This window comes from Pipistrellus hanaki (genome assembly GCF_964339955.1).
Source record: "Pipistrellus hanaki genome assembly, chromosome: 2".
NCBI classification, from domain to species: domain Eukaryota; kingdom Metazoa; phylum Chordata; class Mammalia; order Chiroptera; family Vespertilionidae; genus Pipistrellus; species Pipistrellus hanaki.
Window position 1 is genome coordinate 183,828,696 of NC_140504.1, and position 17,936 is coordinate 183,846,631.

At 42.5% G+C, this 17,936-nt stretch overlaps 1 pseudogene across 1 annotated transcript in view; it reads right to left on the minus strand.

Moving 5' to 3' along the window:
- LOC311618008 (large ribosomal subunit protein uL22-like) overlaps positions 1-17,936 on the minus strand; it is a 133,360-nt pseudogene that overhangs the window by 27,242 nt on the left and 88,182 nt on the right. The window lies entirely within an intron of this gene.

A 17,936-nucleotide genomic window follows, 5' to 3' on the forward strand; every position in this document is an offset into this window, starting at 1 on the left:
TGCCGCAGGAAAGATGGCGGCCTCCTTTGAAGCGTAACGCCTGTGGGGCGGGAGGGGGCGGGATGACGTCATAGACTCGCCTCCCGGAAAATATTTATTTTTCCCCTCCTCCCCCGCCACGGAGATGTTTTTGTCTAGGAAATCTCTTGGAACTGATGGGGAAAGGGATCTGCAGACAAAGGAGAAGACTTAAAATACTTCTTGTTGGGAGAAGGTGAAAATTAAAGACCCCCTGTACTGCTTAGCGTAATGGTATGAACAGTTAGGGAGTTCAGCAATATACGTAATATTTGTGTGGCTGTGTATTTTAGGAACGCAGGGAGTAAATTCAGGGAATATTTATTGAAGGAAGTTTGTCTGTAAAGGGGGCGCTAGAGTTCGGTGAATGAGGCACTCTCCTACATAGAACACTGTAAGGGGACGCCAGGAGTCTCAGTAACCAAGAGAAATAATATTTTAATGCAATATCTTGCTGATTTAATACAAAAGAATCCTTAATAAACAAAATATCAAAGATTTAAAATTGATCTTCACAACAGCCTGATGAGCCAAGCGTAGTTATGACTATAATTTTACAGATGGGGAAACTTAGGCAAGAGAGAGAATTGAATAGCATGCAGGGAGTGGAGAGCCAGGGATACAGATAGAAGCTGATGACTTCAGAGCCCACCTTTTAATTATACAATCTGCCATTTCTAGCCCTGACCAGTGTGGCTCAGTTGATTGGGTAGATCCCCAGGAAGGGATGTGCAGGAAGCAGCCCATCATGTTTCCCTCTCACATCCATGTTTCCCTTTTTCTCTCTCTAAAAATCAATTTTAAAAAATCTTTAAAAACAGTAACAACAACAAAACCCTGCCACTTCTAGTTCTAGTTCCCCCACGGTAACCTGTACTACTTTTCATTGGTGTGTTTTTAAAATTATTTTTATTGATTTCAGAGAGGAAGAGAGAGAGAGATAGAAACATCAATGATGAGAGAGAATCATGGATCAGCTGCCTCCTGAATGCCTCACATTGGGGATTGAGCCCACAACCCGGGCATGTGCCCTAGACTGGGAATCAAACCATGACCTCCTGGTTCATAAATCGAAGCTCAACCACTGAGCCACAGTGGCTGGCTCGTTTTTTGTGTGTGTATGTTTTTTGTTTTTGAATATTTCTTAAAAGTCTAGTGTGCTTTAGCTATTGACTTCATCTCTGCCCTCAAAAGAGTTTATTAAACAAAGACAGTACCATGTGATTGATTCAATGGGACATAAACAGTTCAATTGTTTCAGAAGCAACCAGGACTCTCAATTCATCTTGGGGGCACTTCAGTTCTCTACCACTTCCCAGTAAAAGTAATTAATGCCCAAAGTAACGTCAAGGAACAATAGTGTCAGCCAGATAAAGGAGGAAAGGGACTTCCAGGTAACGGGAACAACATTTACAAAGGTAATTGGATTAAGTAAAATTAGGACATAGAATTAGAGGGTGGGAGGGGTACGAAATGTCTGGAGAAGGGGTCAGGTCCAGATCCTGGAGGACTTTACATGTCAGATTAAAGCAGAGATGTGGCCAAAACCGGTGTGGCTCAGTGGATAGAGCGTCGGCCTGCGGACTGAAAGGTCCCAGGTTCGATTCCGGTCAAGGGCATGTACCTTGGTTGCGGGCACATCCCCGGAAGGGGGTGTGCAGGAGGCAGCTGGTCGATGTTTCTCTCTCATCGACGTTTCTAGCTCTCTATCCCTCTCTCCTCCTCTCTGTAAAAAATCAATAAAATATATTTAAAAAAAAAAAAAAAAGCAGAGATGTGAACTTTAAAAGGATCACTCTGGCACTCCCTTGGAACGTTCAGTTGGTTGAGCATCGTCCTGTGCAAGGAAAGGTTGCCCATTTGATTCCCCATCAGGGCAGGTTCCATCCCCCAAGTGGCAGTGTCCAGCCAGGGCCGGGGCCAGCCAGGAGAGAGGGAGCTGGGCTAGAGGTAGAGATTTCATAGTCAGAGCTTCATAAATGGTAGCTGAAGGCATGAGAATAAATGAGATCATCCTGAAAAAACGTGCAGAATAGGAAGAAAAGATGGCTAAGAGCTGGGCTTTGCAAAACTCTGATAGTCATTAGAGTTGCATATACCCCCGGGCTCAGGATATGCCCACTGGTCAGTTTGGTGATTCACAATATTGGGCAGACTAACAAGCTCGCAGTGCAGTAATTAGTGGTTAAGAGGAAGCTCTAAAATTGCTGGGCTCTCTTTTCCTATTCAGACACTAACTTCAGAGTGGAAAACTCAGTGAATTATGGGTCTTTAGAGGCATCATAGTATTATTCAAATTTTAGCTGGCATTATGAAGTAGGGTTAAATTTTTTAAAAGGTAAGAAATGGGTGAACAATATAGTAAAATTTGGACAAGACCTATAAGGATGTGAGGTCTGGAGCTTAGAATGGGCTCACTTCTGTTCTCTACCACTACCAGCTATGTAGCCTTGGGCAATTCACTTCCCCTCTCTGAGTCTCAGCTTCCTTTTTTGTAAAATAGAGATTTAAAAAACTTTCTAAGGCGGAGGTTGCAAAAATGAGATGTTTATGAAACACTTAGCATAGTGTCTGGCTTATTGTAAGCAATAAATAAATGGTAGCTATCCTATATAATAAAAGGCTAATATGCAAATCGAATGTCAGAATGACCAGTTGCTTTGATGTGCACTGACCACATGGGGGCAGATGCTCAGTGCAGGAGCGGCCCCCTGGTGATCAGTGTGCTCCCACAGTGGGAGCACCGCTCAGCCAGAAGCCAGGCTCACTGCTGGCAAGCACAGACTCCCAGCCAGCCTAAGCCGTAAGGTGGACATGCCTTGAAGGCTCCTGGACTGCAAGAGGGTGCAGGCTGGTCTGAGGGATCCCTCCCCTAGAGGGCTGGTGCACAAATCCATACGTGGGTGGAGTCCTGCTGGCTTGGCCCCAATTGGGGCAGATCGGGGCCAGGCCTGTTGGGAGGAGGATACAGTGGGAGGTTGGCTGGCCAGACTTCCCCAAACAGGATCCAATCAGGACCAGGCCGGCTGGGAGGAGTGGCTGAGGGTAATTGGCTGGTGGGCCCTGCCCCCAATTGGTGTGGGGAGGGCCTGTCAGGGATGGAGCTGTCTGGGGATGAGTATTGGCCAATTGAGGTGGGATTTGATTGGGGGTGTCTTTCAGCCTGACCTAAGGCACACATACATAGTTCCTTCATCAGCTTTCTAGAATAGCCTTATGGGTAATAAGATCTACCCCTATTATTATGCACAACTAGAGGCCCGATGCATGAAATTCATGTACGGAGTGGGGGTGTCTTTCAGCTCGACCTGCATCCTCTCCAATCCAAGAGCCCTCAGGGAATGTCCTACTGACAGCTTAGGCCCGCTCCCCATGGTTCTCTGTCCTCTGCAGGGCCTGCCTGCTCCACACCATGGCAATGGCAAGCGGGCCCTGTTGGGTGCTGTCTGTGGGCCCATTTGCCTGCTCGCAGGTCACCATGGCTCCGGCCAAGCAGGCCCTCCTGTCTGCTGTCAAGCTGCATGGCTGCCCTCACCTCCTGGGGGCAATGGTCCTGGGAGCCTGTGGGCTTGGTGTCCATCCCTGAACCCCAGGATGCTTGACGCTGTCCTGCTCCCATCACTTGGCGCCTGCATATGCAAATTAACCCGCCATCTTTGTTGGGTTAATTTGCATACTCCTGATTGGCTGGTGGTCGTCACGGAGGTGCAGTCAATTTGCATCTTTCTCTTTTATTGGTGTAGATGCTAGCCTCTCAACTTTAGTGTTCCAAACTAATATTTCCCCAGGAATGAGGTGACATTTATTGAGTGCTTCTTATATGCATAGCCCTATGTGAAAGGTATAACTTGCTTTTCAACCTAATTTATCTCCAGCAATCCTCCACTCAGAATTCTCATTATGCCTACATGATCTGCCCCCATCACCTGTTTTCTCTTTGACCATATTCCAACCATCCCCATCTGTGCTTGCTTACTCCCTACCCACTCACCTCTAGCCACTCTGCTCTCATGGCCCCTATTTGAACAAGTCAAGGATGCTCCCATTTTAAGTGTTTTGTACTTAATTGTACAATCTGCCTGGAACTCTCCCTTTTCACTGAACTGCAACATTCATTCCCGTGCTTCCTTATGGTCTTTGCTCAAATCTTTATTAGAGAGGCCTTCCCTGGCCACCTCTTGCAAATTGTGGCCCACTACATGCCCTGCCCCGACCCTCACACTCTGCTGTGTTTTGACGAGGTGACACAATGCCTGGATGACAAGTAAACTTCCTTCCAGGGGAAATATTAAAGCAGAGATTAGGGTAGGAATAATTCTTTCCCAGACTGGGAAACTGAACTATTACCTTGTCTCCGTTCTTACCAGTAGATACTCTCCACTCTAAGTCACAGCATTTACTTAATAACAGAGTTCCGGGCAGTTGAGAAACACCTCCATAGACATGTACATACGTATTATAAGACAAGGCCTAATAAACATGGACACAAAGTACACGTTAGAGTTGAAAAAAATACTGTAGTTGAACATTATGATTTCATAGTTCATAGAGACACCTCGTTTAGTAATTCTTCACCTTTGGACTTTTTCCAATTAGGAAAATGACAGCATCATTATTAATAGTAACTACGAAGAGCAAACACCCAGTGACAAATAAGTGATACAGTTCTTGCTCTGAAGGAGTCTGGTTTGCTGTGAGACAGGTGAGACATGCCAGGTAATTTCGCGCCCAGTAGTCTTCCTTGGCTGCTGACTCAAGAGTTCCCTTCCTACCCGGTAAGACAGGCAGCATCAGCCATTTCACCCTTTTATTCATCTCAAGGCAGGGGCCGATGAAAGCCTGTTGTAGAAAGGTAATTGACCTATTTAGTTGCTCTTTTCCACTTAGCCCAGCCAGCCCAACCCAGCCTCTGGCTGACCAGGTGTTGAGGTGCCTCCAGGGGGACAGGCTATAATAGTTAATGTATTACACATATCCATAAAAGATTAACGATTAGCTCTGCTTTAGCTGAACTGTAACTGTCTGTTTGGGTTTCTCCCCTCCCAGGTCTGTCTGGGAAAGTCAGTGTTGTTTTCTGTCTAAAGATAATTAACCCACTGGTTCTTGAGTTTCCTAGATGGAGGCCCTTTGGAGAGCTCCCCTTTTAGTGCGTGCTTTTTGGGAACCATAACAGCTCTGGGGCAAGCACTTTCTGTGAATCTGGATCACTCATTTACTTCTCAAACCAGCCTTCGGAAGCACGTGGTGTTTCCCAGGCTCAGAGCTGCAAGAATTGTGTCTGACATGCAGTATGTTTGGCAGTGGAAGGATTTGTTTCTGGTCCCTTTCATCATCCCTGGGACAGAATGGTCCCTTTCACCATCCTATAACATCATCTACCAGGGGTCTTCAAACTACGGCCCGCGGGCCACATGCAGCCCCCAGGGGAGTCTGATCCTGCCCGCCAGGTTTTTTGGGCAGTGAGCGCAGCCAAGGTGTTACAGTAGGGATTAGTAGTTCATATAGTCCGGCCCTCCAGCTCTCTGAGGGACCGTGATCTGGCCCCCACTTTAAAAAGTTTGAGGACCCCTGATACTGTCAGCTCAAACAGTTCCTGGGGAGACTCTTTGTACAGTACAGAGGAGATGAAGGAGGCCAAGAAGGCTGCATGGAGAAGCAGAGGGCATGGGTTCGCATGCTGGTGTGTAGTGTTTAAGATGGGCCATGGCGTCAGGCTGACTGGGTTAATATTTCTACCGCTGGCTAGCCATGTAAGCTTGGGCAAGTTACTTTGCCTCCGCGAACCTCATATTCTCAGCTCTCCAATAGGGAGAATACTACTTCCCTCTAGAATTTGGATTTGACGTGTTACATGTGGCACAGAGCAAATATCCTTAAAAAGTCAAACTATTCCCAATATTGTGGGATTTGGACTCTATAAAATGTGGGTTAAAAGCAAACAAACATGGGCCATGTATACACTCAGCTACATGCTGGTGTGTGGCCTTGACCTAGTCACTTAATTTCTCAGAGTCTGTTTCTTAATCTGTAAAACAGGAAGATTTTCTACTTAATAGAAATGCTGTGAAGAGTCTAGATGATTTATATAACATGTTTAGCATATAACAGGTGTTGTTGTTTTCATTTTATTTATTTATCTTTGTTATCCTCACCCGAGGATATTTTTCCATTGATTTTTAGAGAGAGTGGGAGAAACAGAGAGGAACATCGATGTGAGACACATCAATTGGTTGCCTCCCATATACACCCTGACCAGGGCTGAGATGGAGCCTGCAACTGAGGTATGTGCCCTTCACTGAAATCAAATCTGGGGCCATTCAGTCTGAGGGCCAGTGCTGTAGTCACTGAACCAAACTGGCTAGAGCTGTAATAGATGTTTTTAGACACTGCCTTCAAGTAGCTTGGCTGGAGAGGCAGGATATAAACATTAGAGAGAGAACTAATGGAAAATGTTAAGGAGAATTGACATGTCTCTATATGGACATAGCCAGGCAATCTGTAGAATACAATTCAGTCAACACTTATCGTGTGCCCTCTGTAGGCCAGGCATTATTCTGGGCACTTGAACTATAAGAATAATAATGACAGCCCTGGCTGGGTAGCTTGGTGGGTTAGAGTGTCATACCAATAGGCCAAGGTTTCAGGTTCGATCTCCAGTCAGGGCACATATAAGAATCAACCAATGAATGTATAAATAAGTGAAACAACAAATTGATGTTTCTCTCTCTTTCTAAGATCAAGGCGGGGAAAATATCATGACAGCCTAAATTCTTCCCTTGATAGAGCCTACATTTTAGTAATAAAATATTAGTATTAAAAATGGTTACAAAAGAAACATGTGGAAAATGCTTACAATGTCAACTAAACAAGCCAATTACAAAGTCATATGTGCAATGTGATTTTAACTCTATAGAGTCTCCAAAACATCTGAGCGTAGAGGAAAGAAACAAAACATCCTAATGCTAACAATATTGTCTTTGTTTAGTTCCTGAGGCAAGAGATTATTTTTTCTCCACTTGTCTCTGTTTTCCAAATTTTTGATGAGTATGTGTTACTTAAAAAAGAACAACCACAAAACTTAAAACAGCCCAGCCAGTGTGGCTCAGTAATTGAGCGTCAAACCAAGAGGTCACTGAACATGCCCTGGTTTGGGGCTCAGTCCCCAGTAAGAGGCATGCAGGAGGCAGCTGTTGATGTTTCTCATCTATGTTTCTATCTTTCTATCCTTCTTCCTTCCTCTCTTTCTCAAATCAATAAAAACATTTTTAAAAACTTAAAACAATTGTCCATTTACAGGTTCATGGATAAACAAATTATAATAATCCATACAATGGAATGTTATTGAGCAATAAAAAAGAACAAACTAATATGTGCAACATGATAGGTTAATGTTACATTGTAAGTGAAAGAAGCCAGACACAAAATAATATATAGTTTGTGATTCCATTTATATGATGTTCTAAAGCAGATAAAACTAACCTATAGTGAAAGCAATTAGATTTCTGCTTACCTGGAGTGAGGAATGGGAAGGATTGATTGCAAAGGGACACAGGGAACTTTTTGGAAAATGAAAATATTCTATATTTTTATTGTGGTGGTGATTACTCAGATATGTATACTTGTCAAAACTCATCAAGGTGACCATTTAAATTGGTATAAATAAAATTGATTGAAGTCATGAAAAAAATACAGTTATTTTCTGGTTACAAAAGTCTTACATGCTCAGTGTAATAAATAATAACATTTTATTTTTTACTTAAAAAATTTTTTTTTATTTATTTCAGAGAGAGAAAGGGAGGGGGAGAGAGGGTTAGGAACATCAATGGCGAGAGAGAATCATTGATCAGTTGCCTTCTGCACGACCCCTATTGGGGATTGAAACAGAAACCAGGGCATATGCCCTGACCAGGAATCTAACCATGACTTCTTGGTTCATGGGTTGACGCTCAACCACTGAGCCACACCAACTGGGTAGAAATTATGTTTTAGAAAAAATTTTAATATTTAGAACAAAATTACTTCCTACATTTTGAAAAAGTGGAAAGTCACTCTAAGCACAGGGTTGGTACACAATAAGAATTGATAACTAATAAAACAGAGTAAGAGAGATAATTAACTCCATTAGGAAGCAGAGAAGAGTGAATAGAGTGGAAGACTCAGTAAAATCTGTAAATCAAAGTGAAACCCTGCTGGAGGATGAGGATGTCAGGGATGATAGGACATGTGTGACCTCTGTAAGACCCTAACAGGTTTGGAAAGAAGGGAGAAAAAAGGTCAGAAGAAGGGAACTGATTAGGAATTGTGTTTGATTGGCTTTTTCATTTGTTCTTAGGGTTTTCTCTTCCCATTTCATTGGGGAAAGAATGAAGATGTGGGCATGGTAAAAATCATAATGGCAGAGGAAAGCTTAGTATAAGTGAAGGAGGAAATGGACGCAGTGGTATGTTCTGCAACTGGACTGCTGGTATTATAGTCACCCAATTTTATGGATGTGAACCTGGGTCAATGCAAGTCATGAAAAAATTGTAAGCCAAAGCCGAGACTTCCTGATAAATCTCCAAGTCAGAAGGATTCTTCATCAGTGTTTTCTGCTCTTCAACAAGAAGAAACAAGAATGAGCTGTGTAGGGAATAGAGACCATGTCTAATGGGTGACTTAGGGAAAAGACCTTATAATATGAGATCACAGGATTATCAACTTAAAAATGAGCTTTCAGCCTCTCAGTCTAGCTCCCTCTCCTCCACCCCAAAGAACACAGGGGGAAACCAAAGTCCCAGGAGTCATTGCCTAAATGACTCAGCATAGAATGGCAAGGCCTGAGCAGAATTTTTCTTGCTATTTCCTTCTGTACCCTAGCTCTTTAGTCATACAGACTTGGGGTTGGTTCTTGACCCTGCGTTAACGAGTTATGTGAATATGACATCTCTGATGCTCAGTATGTGCATTTGTAAAAGAAATAATAGTATCTACCTCGTTGGTTTGTGGTAAAAGCTAAATTACACTAGTTGTACCAGTTAATGTGGATTTTTTTCAGAAGATGGAATTACACATATGTTGATATATATGCAATTTGTTATATATGCTATTTTGCTGTATTGACAGCAAGCTTCAAAACTTCATATGTCCAGCCGAGACCGGTTTGGCTCAATGGATAAAGCATCGGCTTGGGGACTGAAGGGACCCGGGTTCAATTCCGGTCAAGGGCATGTACCTTGGTTGCGGGCATATCCCCAGTGGGGAGTGTGCCAGAGGCAGCTGATCGATGACTCTCTCTCATCGATGTTTCTAGCTTTCTATCTCTCTCCCTTCCTTTCTGTATAAAATCAATAAAATATATTTAAAAAAAAAAAAAAACTTCATATGTCCAATTTTCTGAAGGTGTTAACATCATTAGATATTTTTACACTTAAAAATGTCTAATTTCGTGCCAAAAAACATTTGTGGGAAGTTTTGATTCATTACTTTATTTGAAGAAAAGTGCTGCTGAACGTTATTGTATACTTCGGGAAGCTTATGGTGAACATGCTCCATCTCAAGATGCTTGTGAACGCTGGTTTAAATGTTTTAAAAGTGATTATTTCATTATGAAAAGACAAAGAACCTCCAGGTCAACCAAAAAAGTTTGAAGACCAACAATTACTAGAAGAGTGTATGTAGAGTGCACAATAACTTAAATATGTATACCTTTCCCACTTTACAGATGTGGAACTGAGACTTGTTGAAACTTCCTTTGGTTCAGGATTGTAGCTAAAGTAAAAAAAGAGAGCCTAGAGCCCAAGCTGGTATGGCTCAATTGGTTAAACATTGTCCCATAGACCAAAAGGTCACCCAGTTCGATTCTGGGTCAGGGCATATGGCCTGGTTTGTGGGCTCCAACCCCAGTAGGGGGCATACAGGAGGCAACCTGTAGATGTTTCTCTCTCACATTGATGCTTCTTTCCCTCTCTTTCTAAAAATCAATGATATATATATATATATATATATATATATATATATATATAAACATCTTAATTTCAAATTTAAAAAAAAGAGAGAGAGCCTATAAGGAAAGAAACTTCTGAGTGAGGATGGGGTGAGCCAAGTTCTCCTTGCACCTGTCTATCCAGGAGCTCAAGAAGACACTAGCCACAGTGACCTTCCCTGCCTCCGCCACCTCGGTGCACAAACAGGTTGTGAAACAACCTGGGCAGTGACTCAGCCTGAGGACCTGTTCTGCTGGTCAGTGCGGGCAGGCTGGGGCTGTTTGGTTGAGTCTTGAAGGGACATCATGTCTAACAAACACATTGCCTGTCAAACCCCTGACAGGGGTACCAAGCACACACTGTGAACTCTGGTCCCCAAGGCGTCACGGATGACTGGACTGGGGTGCCTAAGTTGTTTACGTCTCTTGGTTGTTATTCTGGTCTAACAACTGTCCAGGACCAATGTCAGGAAGAGGGGAGTGTGTTAGAGGCTGGGAAGCACCTATTTCTCAAGAGGCTTCTCGATAAGGTGACCAGGGCCTGGGCTTTTGGTGTCCACATTATGCAGGCCTGAGTTCCGACCCCGGCTCTGCCACTTATTGTACTTGTGACCTTGGGCAGATGGTTTACCTTTGCTAAGTTTCAGTTTCCTTATTCTACAAAATGCCCACCTTGCAAAATTGTCTTTTAGAGATAAAAGGTGTGAATATCCTGGAACATAGAAAACTCTTCATAAATTGTTAGTTAGGATCCTGTGTCCCCTTTTCCACTCCGAACCGAAATTGCACCTCCTGAGCTAAGAGTTTGTGTCAATGACACTTTCCCACTTAGCTAGACGTGGTAAAAAAGGAAAAAGTACCATTATCATACATACATGCCCCAGGCTGGTCTTATCATTGTTCTTCTATTGATTCCAATATTTATTTTCTAATATTAAACGAGAAAGACATTTTAAATTAAGGTGTATGGTAGACGGATAATTGGCCCCCTGATCTCAGGAACCTGTGAACGTTACAAGAGACTTTGTAGATTTGATTAAGGATATTGAGATGGAGAGGTTATCCAGGTATGTCCTCTCCCCCATCCCCTGGAAACCACCGATCTGTGTTCTGTCTCTGTGAATTTATCTATTCTAAAATATATGGCCATTTGTGTCTGTCTTCTTTCACATAGCATAATGCTTTTTGAGGTTTATGTTGTAGCATGCAAACGTCTTTCCTTTCCATGGCTAATTTTTTTTATCATTATATTTTCAAATATATTTTTATTGATTTCAGAGCGGCAGGGAGAGGGAGAGAGAAATAGAAACATCAATGATAAAAGAATCATTGATCTGCTGCCTCCTGCACTCCCCCTACTGGGGACCAAGCCCAAAACTCGAAACCTGGGCATGTGCTCTGACCGAGAATCGGACTGTGACCTCCTGGTTCATAGGTCAATGCTCAACCATTAGCCACACCAGCTGGGCAGTAATATTTTATTGTATGTGTATATACACAATTTGTTTTACAGTTATCCATTGATATACACTTAGAACCATACAATATATGATTTTTTGTGACTGGCTTCTTTCACTTAGTATAATGTTTTTATTCATCCACCTGTAACGTGTCAATACTTTATTCCTTTTTATTGCTGAGTAATATTCCATTATGTCACAAGTATTATTTTTTATAATTAATGAAACAACTACAGCCTTTTTTTTAATTTTTAAAAAATATTTTATTGATTTTTTTACAGAGAGGAAGGGAAAGAGATAGAGAGCTAGAAATGTCGTTGAGAGAGAAACATCGACCAGCTGCCTCTTGCACACCCCCTACCCGGGATGTGCCCTCAACCAATGTATATGCCCCTGACCGGAATCGAACCTGGGACCCTTCAGTCCACAGACCGAAGCTCTACCACTGAGCCAAACCGGTTTCGGCAACAACTACAGCCTTGATTAGTTTCCTATTGCTGTTGTAACTACCACAAATTTAGTAGCTTTAAACAACAGAAATGTACAGTTCTGGAGGCTAGTGGTCACAGATGAGTTTTATGAGGTTAAAATCAAGGTGGCAGAACTGGTTCCTATGGAGACTTTAGGGGAGAATTCATTTCTTGCCCCTTCCTGCTTCTGGTGGCTGCTCAGATTCCTTGGCTTGCAGTCATAAAAAAATTAGACAATATATATATAATCAAAATGAAGAAAATACTTTAAACAATTATAATTCTACTACTCTTGACACTCATATCAATTTCTGTGTTTTCAGCTGCAAGTGAAGTAAAAAAAAAAAAAAAAAAACCACAATGAGATACCACTTCAAATGCACCAAATTGACTTTAATTTGAAAAATGAGAAATAACAAGAGTTGGCAAGGATGTGGAGAAATTTGAAACCCTCATACATTGATGGTGGGATCGCACTGTGGTTGAGCTTCTGTGGAAAACACTTTAGCAGTTCCTCTAAAAGTAAAACATAGAATTACCATATGACCCTGAAATTTCACTCCTATGTACCCAAAATAACTAAAAACAGGCGCTCAAGCAAGTACATATACACATATGTTTATAGCAGCATTATTCACAACAGTCAAAGGTGGAAACAGCCCAAATGTCCATCAGTGGGTGTCTGGATAAACATATTGTGTATGTACATATTCAATAAGTCATTACTCAGCTATGGGAAGGAATGGAGTATTGATGCATGCTACAACAAGGATAAGCCTCAAAAAAACATTATGCTATGTGAAAGAAGCCAAGCACAAATGGCCATGTATTTTATGATTCTATTCACTTAAAACACTCAGAATAGATAAATCCACAGAGACAGACACAGATTGGTGGTTTCCAAGGGCTCGATGAGGAGGGGGTGGAAGGAATTGCTTAATGGGTTATGGGGTTTTACTCTGGAGAGATGAAAATATTTAGGAATTGGAGGTGGTAGTTGTACAACATTGTGAATATAGGAAATGTCACTGAACTATGACATTTAAAGTGATTAATTTTATATTATGTGAATTTCATCTCAATAAGTTATTTTTTAAAACTACTCTCAGAGCTCTTGCCGGGAAGCTCGGTTGGTTAGAGCGCCATCTTGATACCCCAAGGTTGAGGGTTCGATCTCTGGTCAGGGCACATGCAAGAATCAGCCAATGAATGCACCTCTATCTTCCCACCCCTTCCTCTTTCTCTCCCTAAACTCAATCAAACAATCAATATTTTAAAAACTGCTCTCAGAATTACATAAGGAAATTTTATTGTCTTTCAAATTATGAAATTCTGAGTTAGAGAAGCTCTAGAATTATTTATTTTAAAAATATATATTTTATTGATTTTTTACAGAGAGGAAGAGAGAGAGGGATAAAGAGTTAGAAACATCGATGAGAGAGAAACATTGATCAGTTGCCTCTTGCACACCCCGATTGGGGATGTGCCGGCAACCAAGGTACATGCCCTTGACCAGAATCGAACCTGGGACCCTTCAGTCCGCAGGCCAATGCTCTATCCACTGAGTCAAACCAGTTTCGGCAGTATCTATTTTTTTTTAAATAGCAGCATTGTTGAGATATAATTCACATGCCATACAATTCACTCATCTAAAAATAGAATTAGCCAAAGCTGGTTTGGCTCAGTGGATGGAGCGTCGGTCTGCGGACAGGGGGGTCCTGGGTTCGATTCCAGTCGGAGCATGTACCTTGGTTGCGGGCACATCCCCGATAGGGGGTATACAGGAGGCAGCTGATCGATGTTTCTCTCTCATCGATGTTTCTAATTCTCTATCCCTCTCCTTTCCTCTCTGTAAAAAATCAATAAAATATATTAAAAAATAAAAATACAATTAAATGATTTTTACTATATTCAGATATTTGTGCAACCATCACCACGATCAATTTAGAACATTTTCATTCAGTTTTGTAACTTGATTTATCATGTAATGATATACTGGCTATATCTTCCATGAACATACATATTCATTTATAACATGGTTTTAAGGGCTAAATGACATTTGTGAGTGCTTTGAGTTCTGTAGCATAGAGAAGCATAGAGATATAATTCACATACCATACAATTAACTCATCTAAAAATGTCTCTTTCTCTGTCTCTGTCTGTCTCTGTTTCTCTCTTTAATCTCTAACCTTGACTTTCCTTTCTCTTAGCTTTCCTGGTGAAACAGAGCTGCTTTTTTACCAAAGTTCCAACAAACTTGCCTAGGAGAATTCTCACTGGCCTCGCCTGGGTTATGTGTACATCTTTGTATCAGTCACTGTCGTGCTCCAAGTGGGCAGACCAGATCCGACTGTGCCCCCGCATCTGGAGACATCAAAACTATACAGAATGAGAGCAGCGTACGTGGGTCTCTAAAGCAAACTAGGATTGGGCTGTTTCCAAAAGCTGCAAAGTCGTCTGGGTGGGTAGATGTTGACATCCTGTCCAGGGTGTTTGGCATGGTATTCAGTCTGTCCCACCAGCATGGTCATGGGTTGTATACAACTCAGTATCCTTTCTGATCAGTTGGTGCCCATGCCCTTCTGGTTTTTAACTTTGAACATTAGCCCTTTTCCATTTCCACCAAACAAATAGTTCTGCCCCATTTTATCCTGCCCCTATAGACACACATCCTAAGGCCCAACCCACTGGTCACACTTCTTGGGACATCACTCCAAAGGAAGAAGCTGGCTACCTACTTTCAAGCCTACCCTCTTCAAAGACCACCACAGAACTGCCATTTCCTCCATGGAGCCTTCCGGATTGTCCCCACCTGGGACCTCCAGCCTGCCCTACCCCGCCTGAATGCACTTGGATAGCACCTCACTCATTGTTTCTTTGCTTGGAATTAGACTTTGACCTGTCTTTAGCTCCCCTAGGAGACTCTAAGTTGGTTGAAGACAAGGACTGCATCTTATTCATCTTTCTCTTTTCCAAAAATCTGTCACAGTTCTCCTCTCTGCTTAATTAGTCCTGTGACACTGGACAAGCCCCTTCACCTGTTTGACCCTGGGTTTATTCTATTGTTTTTTAAATATATATTTTTAAAATATATTTATTTATTTATTTATTTATTTATTTATTTATTTATTTATTTATTTAAATAAGCCATCTGTCAAATGTTTTCCTAGTTCATTAATATTATAATTAGAGGAGATTTAATATAGATACTATATATATATTAATGAATGAGTTTTTTCTTTAAATATATTTTATTGATTTTTTACAGAGAGGAAGGGAGAGAAATAGAGAGCTAGAAACGTCGATAAAAGAGAAACATCGACCAGCTGCCTCTTGCACACCCCCTACCGGGGATGTGCCCGCAACCAATGTACACGCCCTTGACTGGAATCGAACCTGGGACCTTTCAGTCCGCAGACCAACGCTCTATCCACTGAGCCAAACCAGTTTCGGCTATATTTTTATTTTTGTTAATCCTCATCTGAGGATATTTTTTTCCCAGAGAGAAAGGGGAGGAGGGAGGAAGGAGGAAGGGAGAGATGGGGAGAGACACAAAGAGAGAAACATTGATGTGAGAAAGATGCATCCACTGGTTGCCTCCTGCACACACGCAGATGGGGCAGGAAGAGAACACGCCATTGATAGGGAGTCAAACTTGCGACCCTTTGGTGCATGGGCTGACGCTTTAACCACGGAGCCACACGTGACAGGGCTGGTTTATTCTTTTGTGAAATAGGGGTGATAATATCTCCTACCCCAGATTTTTGTGTGAGGGCTGAAACGCACATACGTACTAATGTGTGTCAGAGACATGACATGCCTGATAAAGGTCAAATACCTCATGCTGGCAAACCTGGGTCTCACATGTCCCTTTCTCAATAGACTCTGCTCCTGACCACTATTCCGAAAGGCCTCCCTGGGGGGAGAGGGACCCCGCCTGGCACACGATGGGAAGGAACGAATGTTGCTAAATACTTAACTCTGCTGAATGGAATCAAATTCCGCTTCGACTGCACTTTCCCCTGGACTGTGGTTTGTCCCTCTCCAATTCATCCTGCCGGTGTCATCAGCCACGTGACACACACACACACACACACCATGGGGGCCCCACTTAATTCCCGCTGACCTAGAATATGTCTTCCAAGCACTCCTGTAAACTGGGAGGGACTCCCGGGCGATGGATTCTGAATCTGGGACAGCCCAAAGGTCCTTGTTTGCACGGACCCAGACAACAGCTGGAGCTCTGGCCAGGAGATGCTGCGGGTGGGGAGGGGGTGTGAGCCTTGCCATCCTCCCCAACAGCAGAGTCCAAGGTCCAAGGCTGTGCGTCTCCTTCGTGAAGGTATTGCTCACCCTTTGCTTTCCCAGGTGTTTGTGGTGATAAAACCACTTCGCCATGAGCCTCCTCACCGCATAACAGCCTTATGGCTAGATATTTGGGGAAAGCCCCCTGAGGCTCTAGATCCACAAAGCTCATATTCCTGCTTCTGGAAACATCCCCCTGCACCCCAAAGTCACCATTTTTCCTTTTACCAAGCAGTTGACATGTGCCAAGTGTTGTGTTGAACATAAAATGTACATGATTTAATTCAGGATTCTCAACCTCGAGACTATTGACTCTTTGGAGTGGATAATTCTTTGTTGTAAGGGACTGTCCTGTGCACTGTAGGGTGTTTAGCCGCATTCTACCCTCTAGATACTAGTAGCACCCTCCCAATTACACGGACCAAAAAAATGTCTCCACACTTTGCCAAATGCGTGGGGCAAAATTGCCGCATGATGAGAACCACGCACTTAACTGAACATACTCCACAATACACTGTGGTTGGGGAAAACAGATTGTAAAACAGACTGTTTAACATGTTGCCACTTTGTTAGCATATTTAAGCATAGAAGGAAGATCTAGAAGATAAATTCCATAAAAAAAATAACAGTAGTACTCTGTCAGGGTAGATTATTAGTATTTTTGTTTTCTTTCTTTTTTTTTTTTTAAATATTTTTTTATTGATTTCAAAGAGGAAGAGAGAGGAAGAGATAGAAACATCAATGATAAGAGAGAATAATTGATTGGCTGCCTCCTGCATGCCTCTTATTGAGGACCAAGCCTGAAATCTAAGCATGTGTTCTTGACCGGAATCAAACCCGGGACCCTTCGGTCCACTGGCTGACACTCTATTCACTGAGCCAAGCCAAGTAGGGCATTTTTGTCTTCTTATTTCTGTTTATTTGTATTTTTAAAATTTATCTTTTTGTTGGAAGTATTACAGATGTTCCCTTTCCCGGCCCCAGCTCCCCCTGCCCCCATTCACTCCCTCCGCCCAGCTCCTGCCCATCCCCAGGCCTTCCCTGCACTATTGTCCATCCCTGGGCTATAGAGAGTCCTGCCCTGGTCATTTTTTACTTTGTCTCTGAGCTTTATTTCCCCCAAATCTAACCTAATCTTTTTTTCATTTCAATAAATCTTTATTGTTCAGATTATTACAATTGTTCCTCTTTTTCCCCCCCCCATAGCTCCCCTCCACCCAGTTCCCACCTACTCTCTGCCCTTACCCATCCCCCATCTGTCTTCATCCATAGGTGTACGATTTTTAAAAAATATATATTTTATTGATTTTTGTACAGAGAGGAAGGGAGAGAGATAGAAAGCTAGAAACATCAATGAGAGAGAGTCATCGATCAGCTGCCTCTTGCACACCCCCAACTGGGGATATGCCCGCAACCAAGGTACACGCCCTTGACCGGTATCGAACCCAGGTCCCTTCAGTCCCCAAGCCGACGCTCTATCCATTGAGCCAAACCAGTCTGAGCCATAGGTGTATGATTTTTGTCCAGTCTCTTTCCTCACCCCCCACACCCATTTCCCCCTGAGAGTTCAGTCCATTCCCTTTCTATGCCCATAATTCTATTATATTCACCAGTTTATTCTGTTCATCAGATTTTTTATTCACTTGATTTTTAGATTCTTAAAGAATACCCTTCAGCATTTCATATAATTCTGGTTTGGCAGTGATGAACTCCTTTAGCTTT